At 34.9% G+C, this 20,879-nt stretch overlaps 2 pseudogenes; both read left to right on the forward strand.

The window, feature by feature from the left end:
- Window positions 1–4: 4 nt before the first annotated feature.
- LOC149210505 (chromatin remodeling protein DDM1 pseudogene) lies at window positions 5–4,812 on the forward strand (annotated as a pseudogene).
- A 5,744-nt stretch (window positions 4,813–10,556) lies between these two features.
- On the forward strand, window positions 10,557–16,288 carry LOC149210506 (uncharacterized; annotated as a pseudogene).
- Window positions 16,289–20,879: the final 4,591 nt, after the last annotated feature.

Raw genomic sequence — 20,879 nt, forward strand, 5'->3', positions numbered from 1 at the left:
AGGCATGATTCAACTGCGAAAGAATTGCAACCACCTTGATCTTTTGAGTCATTTGAATATGCATAGCTAGAGTAGTTGGTTAAGCAGTGTGGTGAATTTGGTTTGCTAGACAAGCTATTAACGAATTTGAAATCTTAGAAACAAAAGATGCTGATATTTTCTCAATGGACTAAAGTTCTTAACTTGTTGGAATACTAGCTATCTAAGTGAGAGAGGATATGATGTTTGTCGCATTAATGGAAGTGTTAAGTTGGAAGATAGGAAAAATCAGATAAGGGATTTCGATGACCTAGATAGCAACTTTTGTATCTTTTTTCTAAGCACACGTGCTGATGGTCTTGGAATCAATCTTACTACTACAGACACTTGTATTATATATGAAAGTGATTGGAATCCTCAAATGGATATGCAAGCTATGGATCGATGCCACAAGATTGGACAAACACGACCTGCGTATGTTTACAGGCTTATCGCAACCCACTCTGTGGAGGGTCACTTGCTTAAAGTAGCATTTGGTAAGTTAGAATTGGAGCACTTAGTGATTGAGAAAGTACAATTTCGCGAGGAACGAAATAACAACATGTTAGATGAATCAGATCTACTTGCTTTGATCCACCAAGAAAAATATGAAGAGGAGGAACTCATTGAGTGTGAAATTAGTGAATCAAATCTTGTCAGGCTAATGAACCATTCTGATATGCTAAACTATTTTTTATTATTGTTCTTAATGTCGATGAATGGGACATTCCATTCTCGTGAAACACCCAATGGACAAACGTTGAAATGGTTTTCATTGATCAAGCTCACCTGGCTCATCTCCAAATGCAATTTTTTTGTATCGCAACACTTTGAGCTCCTCAATATACCAAACAACAACTTCAGTGGCGATATCCCGACGAAAAATTTGAAATGGAAGAGCAGCGATGGTGTGGTTGTGCTTTAGGGGATGACCCACATGATCAAATAGGGATGAACCACTTGGTCAAATATCATTGGATTGAAAGACAAAATTAAAGCTCATTGATTTGATGCAGCGAATAATGTTTGGACATGAAAGTTCATAGAGAAAACACATTCGGCGTAAATATAGGTACATTGGAAGGTGGTAGATCGAATTGTGGAGGCATCGAGAGCTTACCTCCAGGTTCTTTAAATCATATCTGAGATGACATGGCACACCAGTCTGTCAGTCCGCTTGTGAAGTACATGCGTAAATTCAAGTTCAAGTCTTACAACAACCAATTGTCTCAAAGTAATAGTTGGTGCATGTGTCATTCCATGTCGAGCCACGTGTCAATCTCTGTCATGTGTTAGTCAGCGATGAAGGTAGAATCATCAGTGTTGAGCCGTATATAAGTCCTAAGATGAAGCAAATTAGCATGACATTAAATCTGCATTGTTGATGTAAAAATTCAACCAAGCTTGATCCATTTGAGGTTGAAATAGGAAGCCTTCGGCTAATAAACTTAATTGAAAATGGATGATAGAGCCATCTTGATTATGGATAACGTTTTTATATCATCATCAGCGTAAAATGAATGGTATCGTCCAAGGGTTGTATGAAATACAAATAGAAATGGAATTGAAAGAAGCTATTGGAGAAAGAGAGACTTAATAGAAAACAGAGCACGATGTAGAGCAATTAGTTTGTGTTATTAATGTGGTTGTGCTAGTTATATAATTATGTACATAAGTGTGGTTAAAGAAAATAAATAATTTGTTATATAATTATGTACATAAGTGTGTTTATGTTTATTTTGGAATTGTGATTCTAAAATTTATTTAGTTATTAATAGATGGTATCAATTAACTTCTATTGAATTATTGTGGTGAGAAGCACTTTACAACCTAGTACGGGGAGATGTGTAGGCATAATATAAGGAAGTATACATGTCAACATTTTTTGAATCTCAAGAACAAAATAATAAAATAAATGTCATCTTCATATGTTTTAATTAATATTCAAATGAAATCGAATATATAAATGTAAAATGCAAAATGTAAAGTGTAGCGTAATTTAAAATGTAAAATGTAAGGGATAGAGCTACCAAAATTGGTGTGTCCATAATGTAAAGTGAACATGCTATTTTTCTTTAACATGTTATGTAGAAAATGCAGCAAGAAAATATCAATTTGACATTGTCTTGGTCAAACTAGAGAAAATTCAAATTTCCATTTCAACAGAAATATTGGAGGTAGTTAACTGAGGTGACATGGAACTTGTCACTCAATTAACTTAGTTAATTAGAGTTAGGGAATATTCAGTTCAGTTCAATATTATTGAATTATAATTTGTAGCAATCTATTTCAGTTAAGTTGAGTTATGGTCAGTTAAACTAGTTGTAATTGTTGGAGGAACTATTAGAAGGTCAAGTTGTGGAAGTGTAACTATAACCACTATAGTGATCAACCACTTAACTAATCAATCAACCAAAAATAACTTATGTGTGTAGATAATTCAGGTTACCCAGTTGAGATGGAGATTGTAAGGCAATGTACTAATAGTTGTAAACTATTCCGAAGTGTACAAATGGTGCATGCAGTCAGAGAATAAGCCTAAAATAATTGTGCAATTCCAATTGAGGAATTTCCTAATTAATAGGGCCATAATTCCTCAAGGAACAACACAAGGAAATAGGAGCTTGGAGGGCTTGAAAATTCTCAAATTATTGGCCAGAGTTATTTAGTCAAACAGAGGGATAAACTATACAGTTGCAAGCTTGAGCAAGTATATGTATTCATCTTTATGCTTTGATTAATGCAACATAGATAGGAAGAGGTTTTGAGGAGTTTCCTTCCCCTAGATAAATATTTGTGTATGTGTGATAAATATTCTTTCATGTTTATGATTTATGTTTTCGATTGTGAATTAAATTCTGCAGAACAATATAGTATATTTGAGTCTCGTGTTTTAGTAAATTACATGAGAAGTTTCATATATACACAACCTTCTTCTTTCCTTGGTGGCGAATCATAAGGAAAACAAATTTCTTAGTCTGGGAAATGATCTTACTACATTGCTTTACAGTGATCAAAGAGATGGTGGTATGCGGGGCTACCTCCGGTATCCTGTACAACCTATTAACCAAAGTAATAATCACAAAGCGAGGTCTAGACTCATATACCAACATGTCGCTTCCACAAGTATGGTTGTCCTAACAATACATCAGAAACTTCAAGAGGAGAAACATCACATAGTACCTCATCCCTGAAGGGCTTGATTCTGTAGGGAAGGCAACATTACTGGTTGATGCAACGATCTCGTCCTTGGTGGATTCATCCGATGGTGTACGGCTATGGATATGATGTAGTCTTTAGGCCCAGTCGCTTCACGACCTCTACTAACATGAGGTTTTTTGGCTTCCGTTGTTGACAATGAACTGCAATGGAGAACCCTTCACCCACATCTATGAGTGGAAGAGGCTTTTCCCCTCCTCTAGATCTTCAAGCTCAATTTTTTGTATCTTTGTGGTCGCCATGGTGGCACTGGGATCCGCATCAATGATCTACTTCCCTTTGTCAATTCCCTTATCGGGTTCTAATTTAAATTTGGAACCTGCATCCAATTCAGGAGCCTTCAGCTCAGACACCAGTGACTGTTTGGCCCAACATTCACTTGTATTGTGAGTGGAGATCTTATGGAACTCACACCATTTTCCCATGTCCTTCTTTGTCTTTGTGGTGATGTTCTTTTCTTGCAGCTTTGGAAAGCTATCTTGGGTAGCCCCACCTTGGCTTGGTCCTTTTGTTAGTGGTTTGGGGGCGCATTTTCCTTGCTTTGGATTCGCAAATCCAAAGTCCCACTTCTTATGTTTAAAATTTTTCTCAATCTTTGCAGCGTATCAATACACCATGCCGAGCGAGGAAATGTCAAAGAACTCCATTGCGTCCTGGATGTACTTGTGTAGACAGTCGCAGTGCTTGAGCATGAAATGTTGCTCAGTATCCTTGACACCTAGCATCCTACGAAGGGTATGGAAAGTATTTGTGAACTCTGACACATCTTGGTCCCTTCCCTGTTGTAGCATGGTCCAATTTATGTATTTATCTTCATAGCTCCCAATAGGGTAATACAGTTCCTTGATGGTGTCTCGGAAAGAATTCCAAGTGGGTGGCGCTGAAAACAACGAGGGTTCACTCTCGTCCTTTTGTTCACAATAGGATTCCCACCAGTCCTTGATGTGTGCGGTGGCTTTGAGAAGTGAAAAAGTAATCTTTTCCCTATTCGAAAAGTCATGAACTGGAAAATATCATTCCAACATATTTAACAATTTATCTACAGCGTCTGCATCTATCAGGGCTTCGAATATGGGAATATCGAAGTTAACTTCTACCTTAAAAGGAGTGGTGCCTCCAAAGTGGTTGTTAGATGAAGATGCATCACCTGTGGATAGCCATCGAAGGATCTGGGCAAAATTATCCATCATTTTTTCCCTCTGCCGCAACATTTTGAAATGATATCCTGTCCCCTCATATTTCTTTTCTTCTACCATGGGAGGTCATCAGGTTTTGCGAGGCTGATCCTGCAATGGTTCAACCAAATCGATCCCTAACTCCTTATACCCTGACCTCGTTGGGGACATGCAAAGAAAAATAGAGAAAGAGCATACCGCTCTAATACCACTGGTCCGAACTTAAACAAGAACGCAACAACTTACAGATATAATCATAAACACGGAGATGCAGTAGAAAAACACTTCATTTCATTAATAGAAAAACACTAAATTATGCTTACAAAGAGAATGGAAATAAGATAGCTCTGGCGATGGTAGCTTATCTCTGAGAACAGATGTGGCGGCTACATGCCTATGAACAATGTTATAATTAGGCTTAATGGCTTATTTATTATTGGAAAACATGAGAAAACCATAAACAACCAAAACCCTAACCCCATGCAATGTAACACCAAGAGTTTGTCGGCCCCATTGGTGTTAGTTGGGCATCCAACTTCCCGGGGTTGTAACTTGGTCATATTATCTCCATTTAGCGTGTATGATACCTTGTTGGAAAGGTCTTGCCGAGTACTACAAGTTTCGACGCAAGCCCCTGCCTAGGGCTTCGGGCCTATCCTGGACCCCAAAAAACGTCGTTTAGGGGGTCAAAACCTCTCCAAAAGTTCAGGACCCGAAAAAGATGCTAAAAATAGTAAATGCTGAAATGAACAAGGAAACAAATGAAACTGACTAGGGGTCTAGGTGGAATAGGCAAGTGGCCACCAATATCCACCTAGATAAAAGACCACATTTTCATCATGGCACTCTAAAGATTATGCAATAGATTACCACAGGTCTCCCCAAAGGAGCACTAAAGCATCAATATACATGCAAAGGGTGTACCTTGGGGAATTACACAAAAGCATCATTCCATGATTAAGACAAAAAAGCACATGCAGTGCTTGAAAGGATCCACTCTAATGTATGTGGCCCTTTATCGATAGCCTCCATTGCCAGGAACAAGTATTATGTTATCTTTGTATATGATTTGGCATGAAAGAGCTAAATCTTCTTCACGTGGAAGAAAGATGCGACATTCCCCAAGTTCGTTGAATTCAAGGCACTGGTTGAGAAAAAACTAGTTAGAAGGTGAAGGTTCTTACGAGAGATAATGGAGTTGTGTACATGTCGAATGAGTTTAAAAAATTCTATGCAAAAGAAGTCATTCGATAGGAGTTGACAACACCCCACAACCCACAACAGAATGGGGTGACTTAGAGGAAGAACCGAAGCATTATGGGAGCAGCAAGGGCAATGTTTCATGACCAAGGCCTACCTCTACACTTGTGGCTGAAGTATGCAACACAATGGTTTATTTGTAGAACAAGAGTCCTCATAAAATTATTGGCATGAGTACACCAAAGGAAGCTTTCTCAGGGAGAAAGTTGGATGTGTCACACTTCAAGATTTTTGGAGCCTCAATTTATTGCCATGTCTCCAAAGAATCAATGAAGAAGTTAGAGCTGACAATAGAGTTGGGGGTATTTGTGGGTTATACAAAAACTCCTCACAACTACCATGTATACTTTTCATCCCTAAGAATGGCAATTGTGCAAAGGGGTGTGAAGTTTGATGAGGAGAAAGCAATGAGATGTTCTATTAATAGGGAGCTTCAGTTGCATTCAAATCATGAGTTTTTGGCTCCAAAGGAAGAACCTCAACAAGTTGTGGAGAGGCCACAATTTGAGGAGTAGAGAGTGGAAACACCCACCCAAGCAGAATCATCCAAAGAAGGAAGGAAAAGAACTGGGGAAGTTGACAAATCATTGCATGATGCTAGAGAGAATGTGGGAGCACCCACTTCACACCGTAGGCAGAGGAGGTCACCGAATCAATATAGTAGCTACATGGGTCTAATGACTGAGCTTGTAGAGACTAAGCCAACCTATTTCGAGGAAGCAGTAGAGCAACCTGTATGGGTTGATGCAATGGTAGAGGAATATAATTCCATTATAAAGAATAATGTTTGGGAAGTGGTCCCAAGAACAAAAGATAAATCAATGTTTGGTTCAAGATGGATCTTCAAGGTAAGCCTCAGTAGATGGAAGAATAGAGAAGTACAAGTCTAAATTTGTGGCCAAGTGATTCTCTCAAGTTGAGGGAATTGACTATGAGGAGACCTTTACTCCGATAGCAAGGTACTCATCCATTAGATCAATTCTAGAACTGGTTGCGCAGATGGGATGGATGATTCACCTGATTAATGTAAAGACAACATTCCGCAATGGAGTTATATAGGAGGAGGTGTACATTGAGCAACCAAAAGGTTTTGAGACCTTTTATCGAGAGTCACATGTATGCGGACTCAAGCGAGCATTGTATGGACTCAAGTAAATACCTTATGATTGGTAGAATAGGATCGACGACTATCTTACCAAGTTGGGATTCACGAAAAGTGAAACAAATGCAAACCTTTATCATATTGTGGTGGAAGGTAGACTATTGATTATTTTCTTATATGTTGATGATTTGATTTTAACCGATGAAGAGAAGTTGATCAAATCTTGCAAGGAGGACCTTGTAAGAGAATTTGAAATGAAAGGCATGGGACTCAAGATTACAGTAGAAGCATCTGGAAAATGGCATCACAGGAGAGCTCAAAAATGCAAGAGGAAGGGAGTGGGAGACAAGTGCCAGAGGGGCCCATTCGTTGTTTGAGCAACTGCGGCTTCTGTTTAAGAAATTGTAATTACTCTCGCATGAGGAGTTGGCTAAAATTAGAGAATCAGTTAACTGAGTGTTGAGGGTTGAGTCAAGTCAAGTGATGGATGAAGAGTTAAGTATATTCCATATTTAGAGTGTGAGTTAATTGAGTTAAGTGTGTGTGCATGTTAATATATTTTAGGTAAGTTGCTAGTCGAAAAAGTTTAAATACCCTTCACCGATTTCATTGTATTAATCAAGTTTTGTGTGATCAATAGAAGAGTCACAGCTTGTGTGTTTTGTGTGTGAATTTGTGCTTTGACTCTTCTGCGTTTCCAACAAATTGGTATCAGAGTGAATTTACAATGAACCAAGAAGAAAAGATCAACAATAATCCATGAGAGAGAAGAGAGAAATATTTTTTCCTCTTTGTTTGAGCTATAATGCATGCACCCTACAGTGGAATTCAGGGCATTATACCGTGGATAGCGTTAGCACACAATGCATGTTAATAGAGAAAAGAATATATTCAGTCTATATACACAGTCGTTGCAGCCAGGAAAAGTCGTGGGCAAGGTTCAAAGGTTTATTTGAAAGCGCAACCGAAGCCAACGAGAAAACAAGCAAGCGAGATTAAAGGTCGTAGTTGTAGTTGCCGCCGCGGTTGAGAATTTTGGGAAGCCACTCTGATTAGTTAAAGGCGTCCATAGTTAGCGGTTTCTTCTGTCTAGTGATTCGTAAGCAGTAGAAATGGCCAAAGCCCATGTGGGAAAGGCTTGCCATAAAATATTACTTGATGTTTCGTGGCATTAAAACATTTGACAAAGTAAAGTTATTCGAAAGGTTCCCATAAAGTTTGAATGATTTTAAAATAAAAGCTCATGTGAAAGTTAAAATCACGGCTATAAAAGTATAAAGTATTTTCGAAATTTTTTTGCAAGGCGCGATTACATGGAAATTTTATGAAGCATGTTTCATGGTTGTTTTATAAAGGGTTTATTCTTACAAAGGATTTATAAAGTTTTTTCATGAGGTTTCTAGAGGTAGATTTTTTTTGGGAAGATTTTTAAAGTGCTTCTTTAATTGAAAGAGAATTAAGAAAGAAAAGGATTTTATTGAAAAAGAGTTTAAGGCTTCGTAAAGTCCGTTAGTCTATAAAATTATTTGGTTTTTTTTCAAGCATGACAGTGTTTTGGGTGAAGGTTGTGCCTTACGAGGGCGCATATTGAAAATCATATCTTCTTTCAGGGGCGATAAGGAAGATAGCCTCATGCAGTCATGAAAGAAACTATAAAACAGAGAAAAGACCACAATCATGGGTCGCAAAGAGTGATTGAATGAGACTAAGAAAAGGAAACGAAAACATAAGATAAAGATTGTTTCCATATTTAGAAAGGTTCAGGCTGCAACAAAGGAATTGAGAAGTCTAGCAAAAGACAAAGAAGAATTTGGCGCAAGGGGGAGTGACATGCAACATCAGGTTATGTCACAAGAAATGAAGTCAGTCGCGGATCTGAGAGTATATGAGCTAGACTCTGAGAGGAAAACATAACTTGGCAAACCCCACTCAAAAGTGGATGATGGTTGTCAAGACCATAAAATTGAAACCCATTATCCAAGCATGCATATGGATGAAGAAGATTCAACAAATATTGCAGAGAGAGAAGTTGAAGCCTCTATGTGTGAAATAGAGCAAGAGAAAATAAATGCTCAAGGATGCCACTGTAATGTGGATGATACAGATGATGGTGAATCCCATTGTGATGAGACACATGTGAATCCAGCCACAGCTGATGGATTTGGTGAAGTTGAAATTGACAATGAGCACATGCATGCTCGGATATCCCACCATAGTGTGGATGAACATTATGTTGATGATATGTGTGGTTTCTTTTTTGAAATAAGGATTAATTGTGGCAATATGGTAAGCGCAATGTTTGATGAAGCATTGAAGGTTGAAGTTGCCACTGTAGTAGCAAGATATGAAGCAGTTGGAACTGCTCATGAAGCAGTATGTCATATAGCAATCGCTAATGTTCAAGAACATGATAAAGTGATTGAAGATCTTTTGATGAGAATATCCACTGATCAATTATAGTGGAAGATAGTTTCAGTGAAGTTCAAAAGAAGGCAGAGAAGGAAGAGGTAGAGCAGAAAGCTCTCACTGAAGAACATAATAAAGATGTTTTTAACATTGTTTTTGAATATGCAGGTGTTCAAAATAGCATGGGCGAAAAAGTGAAAACAAGGTTGTTAATAAATTTGATGCAGATTTGAAGCTCTTTGAAGAATGGATTCAGAAACGAATAGAACAAATTGATGCGAGTATTAAAATAGAAACTGAATAAAAGAATTGAATGAAATGGTGAATATTGATCTTAAGTGTGCAGATTACAAAAAAAACAGCAATACCTGATGATGAAAGTGAAAAGAATGATATGAAAGGAAAAGATGAATGCATTGAAACCATTTTTCAACAATGGAGTCAAGCAGAGATACGATTTTTCTATCAAGAAATACGGCAAAAAGAAAGTCAGGGATATGAAGCGCAAGAAGTAGAAAAAATAAGACAGTTTGAAGATGCAATGTTGTGCCAACAATCCATGATTGAACAAATATTTGAAGAAGGTGTAGTAGGCAAGATCAGATTGTGTTTTAGCATAAATTCAAGAAAATTCAAATAAAAATTGTTGTAGCAACAAATAAAAAAATATGGATCCTACAACAATAACCCACAACAGAGATTGAAAAAATTTCGAGGATATAAAATTTGGAAGGAGAGAAAAAGAAAATGCAAAATTGTGAAAGTATCGAGTCATTGTAAGCCTAGCTGAAACATAGATCAATAGACATGTTTGAGTGATAATTGAGTCAATTTCTATTGTAAGCCTAGTAGGCATAGTTGATTCATGTTGAGTCATGTTTGAATTATGTTGAGTCATACGGTCGTATTTAAGGGGGAGTGTTAGAAATTGTAATTACTCTAGCATGAGGAGTTGGCTAAAATGAGAGAATCAGTTAACTAAGTGTTGAGGGTTGAGTCAAGTCAAGTGATGGATGAAGAGTTAAGTGCAGTCTATATTTAGAGTGAGTTAACTAAGTGAAGTGTGTGTGGATGTTAAGCTATTTTAGGCAATTCGCTAGTCGAAAAGGTTTAAATACCCTTCACCGGGTTCATTGTATTAATCAAGTTTTGTGTGATCAATAGAAGAGCCACAACTTGTGTGTTTTGTGCGTGAATTTATGCTTTGTCTCCTCTTCCTTTCCAACAGCTTCTTTAGGAGCGCGACCACCATGAACTTGTGATCCAAGTGCTACAAAGAGCTTAACGCCAAACAACCTTCTTTTTCTTCTCACTTGAAACCCCAGCAACCGATACTTGGGCAGTTGAATGCGAAGCACTCATTGATTCTGCTTCCCATGTCATCGGTGCCCTCAAGTAGCGATGCCCCAATGGTGGAAGTAGTAGCAGTAGTGGAGATGGTCATTAGCACTGCCCCATCCAACTCGACAGAACAAAAGGTGGAGAAACATGAGAAGGACGAGGAGGAAAAACTGTGGAAGAGCGAGAAGTGTTTTGCGTGCAATAGGCAAGTGGGGTTGACCGTGTTTAAGAGTCATTGTGGTGACCTTTTTCTGCGTTCAACACAAGTACACTGATAAGCATGACTGCTCTTTTGAATATAAGATCGTTGGTCGCCTCGCCATTATCAAAGCCACTCTTGTCATGAAAACTCCTAAAATTGATACAATATGAGTGTCCATTTAAAAAACATCATTAAACATTGAGGATTCAAATCAAATATTATTTCAGTAACTTCCTTTGTGTGGTTCCTTCTTTCAAGCCCAGTGTTATCTCTCTGTGCAAATTTTGTGTTTAAATATCTTCATTTCAAATTGCAATGTTCATAGCAGTATATGCACACTAGGGATTTGCTTCCATAAAAGGCATCGTCTGGGGATGGGTTTGGAGTGATCTGGATTTACAATGTGGTATTCTATGTTCATTTAGATATAATCAAGTTTGCAGTGCATTACACTCTTAGTGGACAAACTTGGGAATTTGTCTGTGAGAGGAAGGGCAGTTTCATGCATTCTCCACTCTTCATAGGTTTTATGTTTTGTTGTGTCAGAAAAGTTTCCCTGGAGCATATATTCTTCTATTGCAAAGACTCATTTTGGTAACAATGACATCATGCAAACAACTTTCACAACAAACAAGTATTACGGGAGAGAGAACAGAGAAGCCAAATGGGCACTTGCTTAGAGAACTTTACATGGTCTGTTTGCTCCTAATGCAAAAAGACGTGCAACAATTGCAAGGTAACAAATCATGGAAATGCATAATGCTTTTAGACTGTATGTTATCACCCTAATCCTATTTCATGAGAAAAACCAAATTGATTTGAATCTTTGCATTTTGAAAATGATTTTAAGGTTCTAAATACCATGACATGAGAAAAATGTGTGTTCTCTCTGTTTTTGCACAAGTTTTATTATTTAGGAAAGAACTATTATGTGAATTGTGCTTCACTTGACCATTTTGTCGGGGGATGGAAAAACATGTTGATGCTAATAGTACTTGTGCACGTTGAGAGAACTGCATACATTGAAGGGACACATGGAATCAGTGGTTCACTTAAAGGGATTAGACAGCAATGCCATTCAACAAGCACATATTGTTTAAACCAGGCCAACTACATTCAGAGGATTATAAACTCAAGCGGATTCACCTTGAAATTTGAGAAGACATCTGAGCAACACTGGCTTGTTTCATAAAAGCATATTGGCAACTCACTAGGAGAGAGAAATCATCAATCACAAAAACAACGAGAGGCTGAATTTTCCTATCATTACCACAATGTTTCTACTTGTATTGACTTTCAAACAATTTAAGAGTTCAGATTTCTAAGGCCCGTTGTTAGATTGAAATGAATCAATTCTTAAAAGACAAGTTGTAGAGCTTTTTATGGGCTCACAATTTTTTTTTACTTATTAGTAGTTGCATGTATATTTGCACATATATTGAGGAAATTATGAATTTTTAGTTTATTTTTCCCTACTATAAATTCAATTTCTTAACATTTTTTTTAAATTAAAAATTAATTTTAAAACTTTTTAATTCTGAATTTCTATTATGTGATAGATTCATTTATTTCATTACTAATTTTAAAGAATTTAATGTTAAATTTTAATAATATATATAATGCAGCGGTTACGTCGTCAAACACAACACGATGATGAACACGAAATTCAATCAACTGTTATGGAGCCCATATTTTGCAAGCTGTTATAACTGAACATGGTGGGGAGGCTTATCGTTGCTATTCACATTGTAGTTTGCTTTCCGCCCATGAAAGGGTTTAGTGGGGTTTTCACTAAACCTATAATGACATGGCGGCATGGTAGTTTCGTTGGATACTATGATCATGTGAGGTGGAATGTCCATCTTTCAAAACCCTTGGGGCGAAATTATACAAATAGTTATCGAGTGGTACTTAAACGTATTATTTCATCCAGCTGGCTTGTAAAAATCGGAGAATTTCACTTTCCTTGAAGCTAAAGGATGTGCCACCTGGGATTAAAAATAACTCTGATTAAAAGTTTATTTAAACTGTACTAAGTGCCACGTAGAACTAAACAATTTCGATTAAAAAACAGATCTGTTTTTAAAATAAAGGTTCACCCATTTTCAACTTGCATTTTTTTTTAAAGTAAAGGTAAATCGATTTTCAACTATTCCATTAAAAATAGGGTTGAGTGGTTACAGATCAAGAGAGTTTTCAAATTACAAAAAGATATGCGTGGGTGTATCCTTGAGTGCAGAAAATGATACATAGAATATTATTCAATTGTTGTATAATTCTATATGCAAAATATAATATATACAATATTTTTTATTTTTAGTAAATATAAATCTATATAATATTTATTATATTTAATTTTGTGTTTTTATAACTTTTTATTAAAAATATTTAATAAAACTTTAATGTATATTTTAAAAGATGAAATTGATGTCATATTGTATATTATACCATTACAAATATGCTATGCTATAGCACACAACTTTATGGTTGACTTGAGATACAGGAAAAATTAAAATTAAATAGTTTTTTTTATATTAATTTTTTCAAGCTTTATCCTATAAATAGTAATGAACGAACTTTGGGTTACATTATCACGATGATTTGAAGATGATTTGAAGAGTAAGTGGAAATTGCTTTTAGAATAATATTAATTTTTTTGGGCTCTTGTTTATAAATTTAGGAGTTTTTTTGATGGATTGTTATAAATTTTTATTATTGAAATTATTCTAACGATTGTTTTATAAAGAAAATATTGGAATTCATTTAAAGTGTTAGAGTTTGCAAAATGACAAAATTATATCATCAAAATTATGATATTTGTGGATTCTATTAAAATTACTTACTTAAGAGGGAGAGACATTTGTTAACAAATAGATAAATGTTAAGAGGAAGGGACATTTGTTAACAAATAGATAAATGTTAATTTAATGGATATTTAAATCACACATATTTATTTGTAAATCTATTTCAATTACTTAAAATATATTTATTATTTAGTATTTAATAATAATGTTTTTTGTTAATCAAATTGGAGTAAATTTTCACTCTTATCTAATGGTTTAAAAATCTTTAACAACTCAAATTCAAATTGAATAAAATTGTTGCCAATTACATGCATAAATTAAATAGCTTATATATAATATACCCTTCATACTTAATTAGAAATTATACCAATGAAATCTTTAGGAAGTGCACACTTGTCTCAACCAAGTCTAACTCTAGCTTGGAAGTTGTATCAATGAAATGAAGTCCTTGCAAATTGCATACTTGATTCACCTTTAGAGTACTTTAGCTAGTCCAAACCTCATATTATTTAACCTAAACATTTCATAATATATACAAGGGTAATGTGAATAGGCTTCCACTTTTACATGGTTTTGGAGGTATTTAACTCTATAACAATTTAAATTAGTCTAAGTCTCGGTGAGTGATATCAAAAACTTCAATTCTTTATTTTGTTCAATATTAATTAGGAAAGTGATAAATTCCAAGTTTACCTTAAACTAGGGTTTATGATTACTATGTAACATACTTTATATGTAGATAGTTTAAACTAAGATTTTTGATTACCTTGTAACATATTTTGTACAATTAATGTATAACAATTTAACTAAAGAAAAGTTTTAAATCCAAGACTACCTTAAATTTGGGTTTATGATTGCTATGTAGCATACTTATATGTAGATGGTTTTGGAGGTTTTTAATTCTATAACCATTTAAATTAATGTAACTTAGTTATCAATTACTTTTAACATAAAAAGCAGGTACTAAGGGCTGCATATTACACTTGTTTTATCATTATATTGTCCCTCTGTAATAAAGATTTTCATGAAAAAACTTCTACAAATTTTCAGTTATCAGCATGGGATTAGCTTCAGCAAAAAGTTTTTTTTTGAATATTTCTTATGTTCATTACTTTGCTTAAAGCCAACCTTGTGGGTTTATAAAACCTTAGGAAACTTTTCACTTGAGTGCATTGCTACTTACATTAGATGTGTCTTAAAAAACTATATATTAAAAGTATCTATAAAGCCTATAAGTATAGCAAAAAAAGCCTATAGAAATTTGGCACTGCATTTTGAAGTGCTTGCCTGGCTTGACGATCTACATGTGATTTTAGATAACTAAACACTGTAAGGAGTGTTCACACTGAAAAATACATAGAGGGTAAGGCGGGAAATCAGGCCAATCCGAATTGTAAACGTCAAATCGATTCACATAAAAGATATAATTTAGAAAACACCTATAACACCTATATATTCAGACATTGAACCTTCTTTAATTTCCCTCCTATTTCTCCTCCTCTATAAAGCATGTATCTCGGAATCATGTATCTCGAAATCGCAGTATATTAGAAGACTTTGCTAGCGAAAACCCAGAAAAAACCCAGAAAATTCCTCATGATTTATGTTGTCAGTAGAGAATTCTAATGGTCAGTGAAAATCCCAAAAGAAACGATGTGTATAAATGCAAACAAAGGATACTATAAGCTCCTTTGTCTGAACAATGTCATGCAAACTGATATGGCCAATTCCGTACCATCATTGTATTTTTAGTTCTCATGTGTTCATTGTGCTGTTCGCTGATGTATGTAGTATGAATACCACGAGGTGACGATTTTGATAGGAGGGCCTCGTCAGAATTTTGTCGATTTTTTCCAGAACTCGAATTATTTTTGTAGGTAGATATTGAATTATTTTCGTCGTTTCTCTCGAGGCTATCATTGCATTGACAAATTTTATGTTAAATAAATATTGATTCTAGATATTAGAAGTATTAATATTTAACTCTATCTACTTTGCAGGCATTACAATTCTGTGTAAGCAGGGTCCACTGAGTTTATATCCCTGTAACAGTAACAGTCTAAGCTATAACCAATCTTGCATGGATATGTCTGGGGGATCGGAGTTGAGCTGCACATAGGCCAGAAACTCCTCCACTTCACAACCCAAGATTAGGCAGTGTATCAATGAAAATGATGATTATGTTAGGTTTACTGAGATATCATCTTGCGAATGCTCTGATAAAAATGGAAGTCATGGGACATCGATCTCAACTTGGGTCTGTATTTAACGTTGTGTATCAATCATGTTGAGAGCAAACATGAAATCCCCCAACCTAATCCCCCAAACTTAACAGTGCAATCAACGATTTTAGCAGGAGGAATGGAGCAGGCAAGAATGTTGACAAGAAGAGATTTTCAAGCCCCATCTCTAAGCAGAGAAACCAAGACATGTACTCTGATTCTAGGAACATGGTGGATGCAATGGAACAGTTTGAAGAGAGCTACCAAGAAGTGTAGCCCAACCAGGGCCAGTTCAGTGCAGTGCTTTGAAAAAACTAAAATAAAATCAGCAGGAAACTCCTGTGAGTAACTCGAATGAAGCTAAGCATTTAGCTTTTTCTTGGATTACATCCAAACAGTTTGAGTCATTCTCAACAAACCATTCTAGAATGGATGACCTTTGCAACTCGAGCTATGATGAAGCATGCCAACTGTCTACCTTTGATCACAATTTGATAGATCACTCAACAGCCCCTGATGACTCTTCTATCACAGAGTAAGGTCACAGTCCTTGGGAAACAATTTCGGTATTAATCTTGTAAATTTATCTAGCAATTTCTAATGCTTGTCCAACTTTTATCTAGCAATAAACTGCCCAGGAATGGGTAGAGTCTGCCCTCGACTTGGGGCACACAGAAGTGGACTAAGTGGATTAATGGCCACCCCTTTGGATAACAGTGATTGGAGACTGTGGCTCTGAGCAAAGATGACTTGCAGAATGTTTCTTCATATAGTCAAACGACTTAGGATCATGAAAAACTTAGGCACAAATGACTTTGGTAGGCTGAAGTCCAATTTCCAATCTTTCTGATATGCATATTTTTCTATTATTATAAGGTATCTTAGAGGGTCACTCTGTTCTGTTTGGCGTTTCATATTTGACCACTTATACATCTTTTGGTAGCTTAAAATAACTGGAGATTTATTTGCGGCTCAAAAATGCTCAAAAAGGAGAAAGACTACTTGAATGGCAACACCCATCTCCAGGTCCAGGGAGATCACAGATCTTGTTTCCTTGCATCATCATTGAAGAAAAAAGTTGGGGGATCACATACTGCTCCTGGTGATCATGTTGCAGGTGTTTATTATTAATTTCAATATTATTTTCCAACAATTCCATCTGCCTGTCAACCTTTGTTTTTGCCATTTTTGTTCCCTATTGATCGAACCAATGTTGCAGGTGTTCATTATTATTTCCAACAATTCCATCTGCCTTTCAGCCATTGTTTCTGCCATTTTTGTTCCCTATTGATCCAACCAATTTCTATATGCAATTTGGACATTGTTCATATATAAGCTTCCAGATCGACAGATATATTTCCTATGTGCTTCATATTATCTTCCCCTCTTTAAGTTGCACTATTCACATTCATCTCACTAGCTTGCTAGAGTTTTACTCGTTGATTTTGTCTTCCGGAATGATTTGCGAGATTAATTTGTACCTGTGAGATTCATAGGGTCACTTTTATCAGCACTGGCTTTTGTTGGATTGCATTTTCTTGGTTATTTTGGCGGGCTATACAGATACTGAAGGCTTGGACCTTGCCAGTTATACAGATATTGAAGGCTTGGACTTTGCCAGTTATATGAAAAACAAGAATTTTCTACACACCCTTGAATTTGTACTTAAATCTTGTTCTCAGCTCAGGTTTTATAGCTGTTCAATTTTGACGAGTTAATTTCTGTAATCAAAGAAACCTAAGATTTCCTCTCTGAACTTGTATTTTCTCGTCATATAGAATTATCTGACTGATGAAACACTAACTTCAGCATTTGAATATAATTAGAAACGTTTTTCAGGGTGAACATGTAACACAAACCGCTATTTAATACCGTATCTTGGTAGATACATCAACAAATCGTTACATTCCTTACATATTTTTAAGATTTATATTTTTTTAATTCATGATCAATTTGTAGTTTCTCTTTGTTGTTTCTCTGGAGTTCAGTCTCATCACCTCAAAGGTTGAAATTTCATGGGAGGGATTCGGAATGGAAGTTACTTTTCAAGAATTGAACCATTTTAAGGGGTCCAAGCTCCACTTAGAGTTGCATAACAGTTCCTTTTTTACCAACATTCGGCTAGCCCTCTACTTAGGCTCCCATTTTCGAAGAGAAAACAATCAATATATATATATATATAAAGAAATCAATTCATAAAATCATCTCGCTAAGGAAACACTGACTTCACCATGTGAATATGATTAAAAACTTTTGTCAAAGTGCACATGTAACACAAACTGTTAATGTAATACAGTATCCTGGTAAATAAACTAACAAATCTTTATATTTTTATCTTTTAAACTTATGATCAATGGGTGTCTGTGGGGATCAGTCTTATTAGGTTTTGTGGGGATTAGTCTTATTAGGTTTTGTGTTCAAATTTTATAGGAGTTTGAATTTATGATTAACTGGTTTTTGTAGGGATTAGTCTTATTAGGTTAGATATTCAAATTTCATGAGAGAGGTTGAAGCCAGAGTCGTTTATTAGGGAGTTGAACTCTCTCAAAAATCTAAAAATTCCAAAATCCAAGTTAAACGTAACTTCGCACAACAAATCATTCTTTTTTCTACAAAACAATAAATAATCCTCTCCCTAAACTTAACCATTTTGATAGATATATATAATTTGTTATTTTGTTTCTTGTGTCATCATGAGGTTTGTCATAGGTGAAATGACTCGTCATAATGAGTCATTTCACCTATGACAGACCTAATGATGAGACAAGAGGTCTGTCATAGGTGAAATGACTCGTCATAATGAGTCATTTCACCTATGACAGACCTCATGATGAGACAAGAAACAAAATAACAAATTATTACTTAAGTTTAATTAATTAATTTGTTTTCATGCTTCCTAACATCTTGATAAAACTTGTCCGACAACTCTATTCCCACAGAGGTTTGAACTTCAGTCAGTTACCAGAAACTTTGGAGCACTGTTTTGAGCCAGAATGACTTGAAATATCTAAGTTTCAGTTGGCTGGAAACTTAATTGATCTAAATAAATAGACCATTCATGGAATTCATTTTTAAATAAAATCGTATTTTAATAATTTATAAAATATTTTAATATGAACCAAATAAAATTAACAGAATTAAAATTTTTAAAAGATAATTTTATTTTTTTTATTAAAATTAAAATATTTTTTTATTTTTAAATAAAATAAAATATAAATTTTAAAAATTTCAAATTATTTTTTTAGCTATATTGTATGTGTTTTTCTGTTTGCTAATTCACCATGCATATAATTATCAAACAGGAAAATAATATTAAAATAATAAATTTAATAGAATTATCATTATTGAAAATCAAAATATTTTTTTTCAATTTGATAAGTTTATAACCCTCTCTTGCACCAAAAAGTGTAATTGTTAATCTTTACCATGTGTGAATTTAAGCTCATCTTAAAAACATTTTAAACAAACAAGAAAATAATACTAAAATACTAAATTTTATAGGATTATTATTATTCAAAATAGCAAACAAGAAAATAATACTAAAATACTAAATTTAATAGGATTATTATTATTCAAAATCTAAGTAATTTTTTTTCAATTTAATAACCTTATAAGCCTCTCTTGCACCAAAAGGTGCAATTGTTAACCTTTACCATGTGTGAATTTATGATCATCTTAAAAACATTTTGATCAAACAAGAAAATACGTTGGATCATCCTAAAAGTGGCACATGCATAACTTTAATATCCATGTGCCCTCTTTTAATATCCATGTGCCCTCTACCAACAGTAGTTATATTTCTCTATTGCGCCTTCATCAAGTCTGTTCCTTATTGTTATAAGGAGAGGCTAATCATTATCCCCTGTGTTTTCTTCTTTGTTGCATCATATTTCAGCCACAAGTAAGAATTTAAAGACATCTGATCAAATCAATTAGAAAACACAGAGTTTAACATTTGCTTATTAACGAGTGTTTTCTTCTTTGTTGCATCATATTTCAGCAACAAGTAAGAATTTAAAGACATCTGATCAAATCAATTAGAAAACACAGAGTTTAACATTTACTTGTAAACGAAGATAATGAACACATTTGCTTGTTAACGAAGATAATGAAACTGACTGAGTTTAAGATAATGAAACTGACTGAGTTTAAAGACAACTGATCAAATCAATTAGAACACATACTTCAACATTTGCTTGTTAACGAAGATAATGAAACTGACTGAATTTAGTATGAGTTAGATGACTATATATATTAGAACACTGGGCTCCATGACAAGCCAAGTTAATCAAAATTAGAATAATAATCTCTTTTAATGTCTTCGAGACCCAACTCTCCATTTTCCGGAATGAAAACTATAAAAACAACCAACAAACGTCTGAGGAGATACAGAGCACTTAACGAGTTGAAGTAATACCGGCGAACTAGATTGGTCCAAAGAAAGTTTGATCAACCCCAAGGTAACCTTGAGTATAGGTCATTTCAGTAAGCAGCCCCCCTTGTGAAATGAAAGGAGAGCGATCAATGCTTAGAATGACCTCAACGCGTTACGGACTAGGTGATTCAGGGTTACTAGCATATTCAAGATTATGTGATTCAGGGTTACCAGAGTACTAGCATTTTATTATGGAGTAGTCTTTAACGCGACTTTTTGAAAGCCTTTCCGGCGATTTTTTCCGGTGAAAATCCGGCAGTAATTTATTGGAATCCAAGTTTGATAGCTAATTTCTGCACAATGAAAGCGTCCCAGGGGTTTTTCAGGGTGCTGAATCCGAATATGCAGTTAAAAAACCATTTTAACTGCAACAAATCATGATTTCATCTCAATTTCTTCCGCCGGATTCCGTCACCGGAATCTCAAAAAGTCGACAACTCCTTTTAGTATTATTATTAAAAAAATTTAAGTAGATGTATTAATTATATAATATTAAAATAATTATATTTACTAATGTGGTTGATATAAATATATTTATATAATTTTTATAAATTTATTAGTGAATAAGAAATAGAAAATATTTCAATAATAATAAATATTGCTTTGTTAATAATTAAATTCATTACTTATAATTAACCATGTTTAATCAAAATTAATTAAAATTAACCCAAAACAAACTTGATCAACCCAAAATA

The sequence above is a fragment of the Pinus tabuliformis genome, chromosome 1_2, assembly GCF_031772625.1.
Source record: "Pinus tabuliformis cultivar Carrire ecotype Pingquan chromosome 1_2, CPIR1, whole genome shotgun sequence".
In the NCBI taxonomy this organism is placed as follows: domain Eukaryota; kingdom Viridiplantae; phylum Streptophyta; class Pinopsida; order Pinales; family Pinaceae; genus Pinus; species Pinus tabuliformis.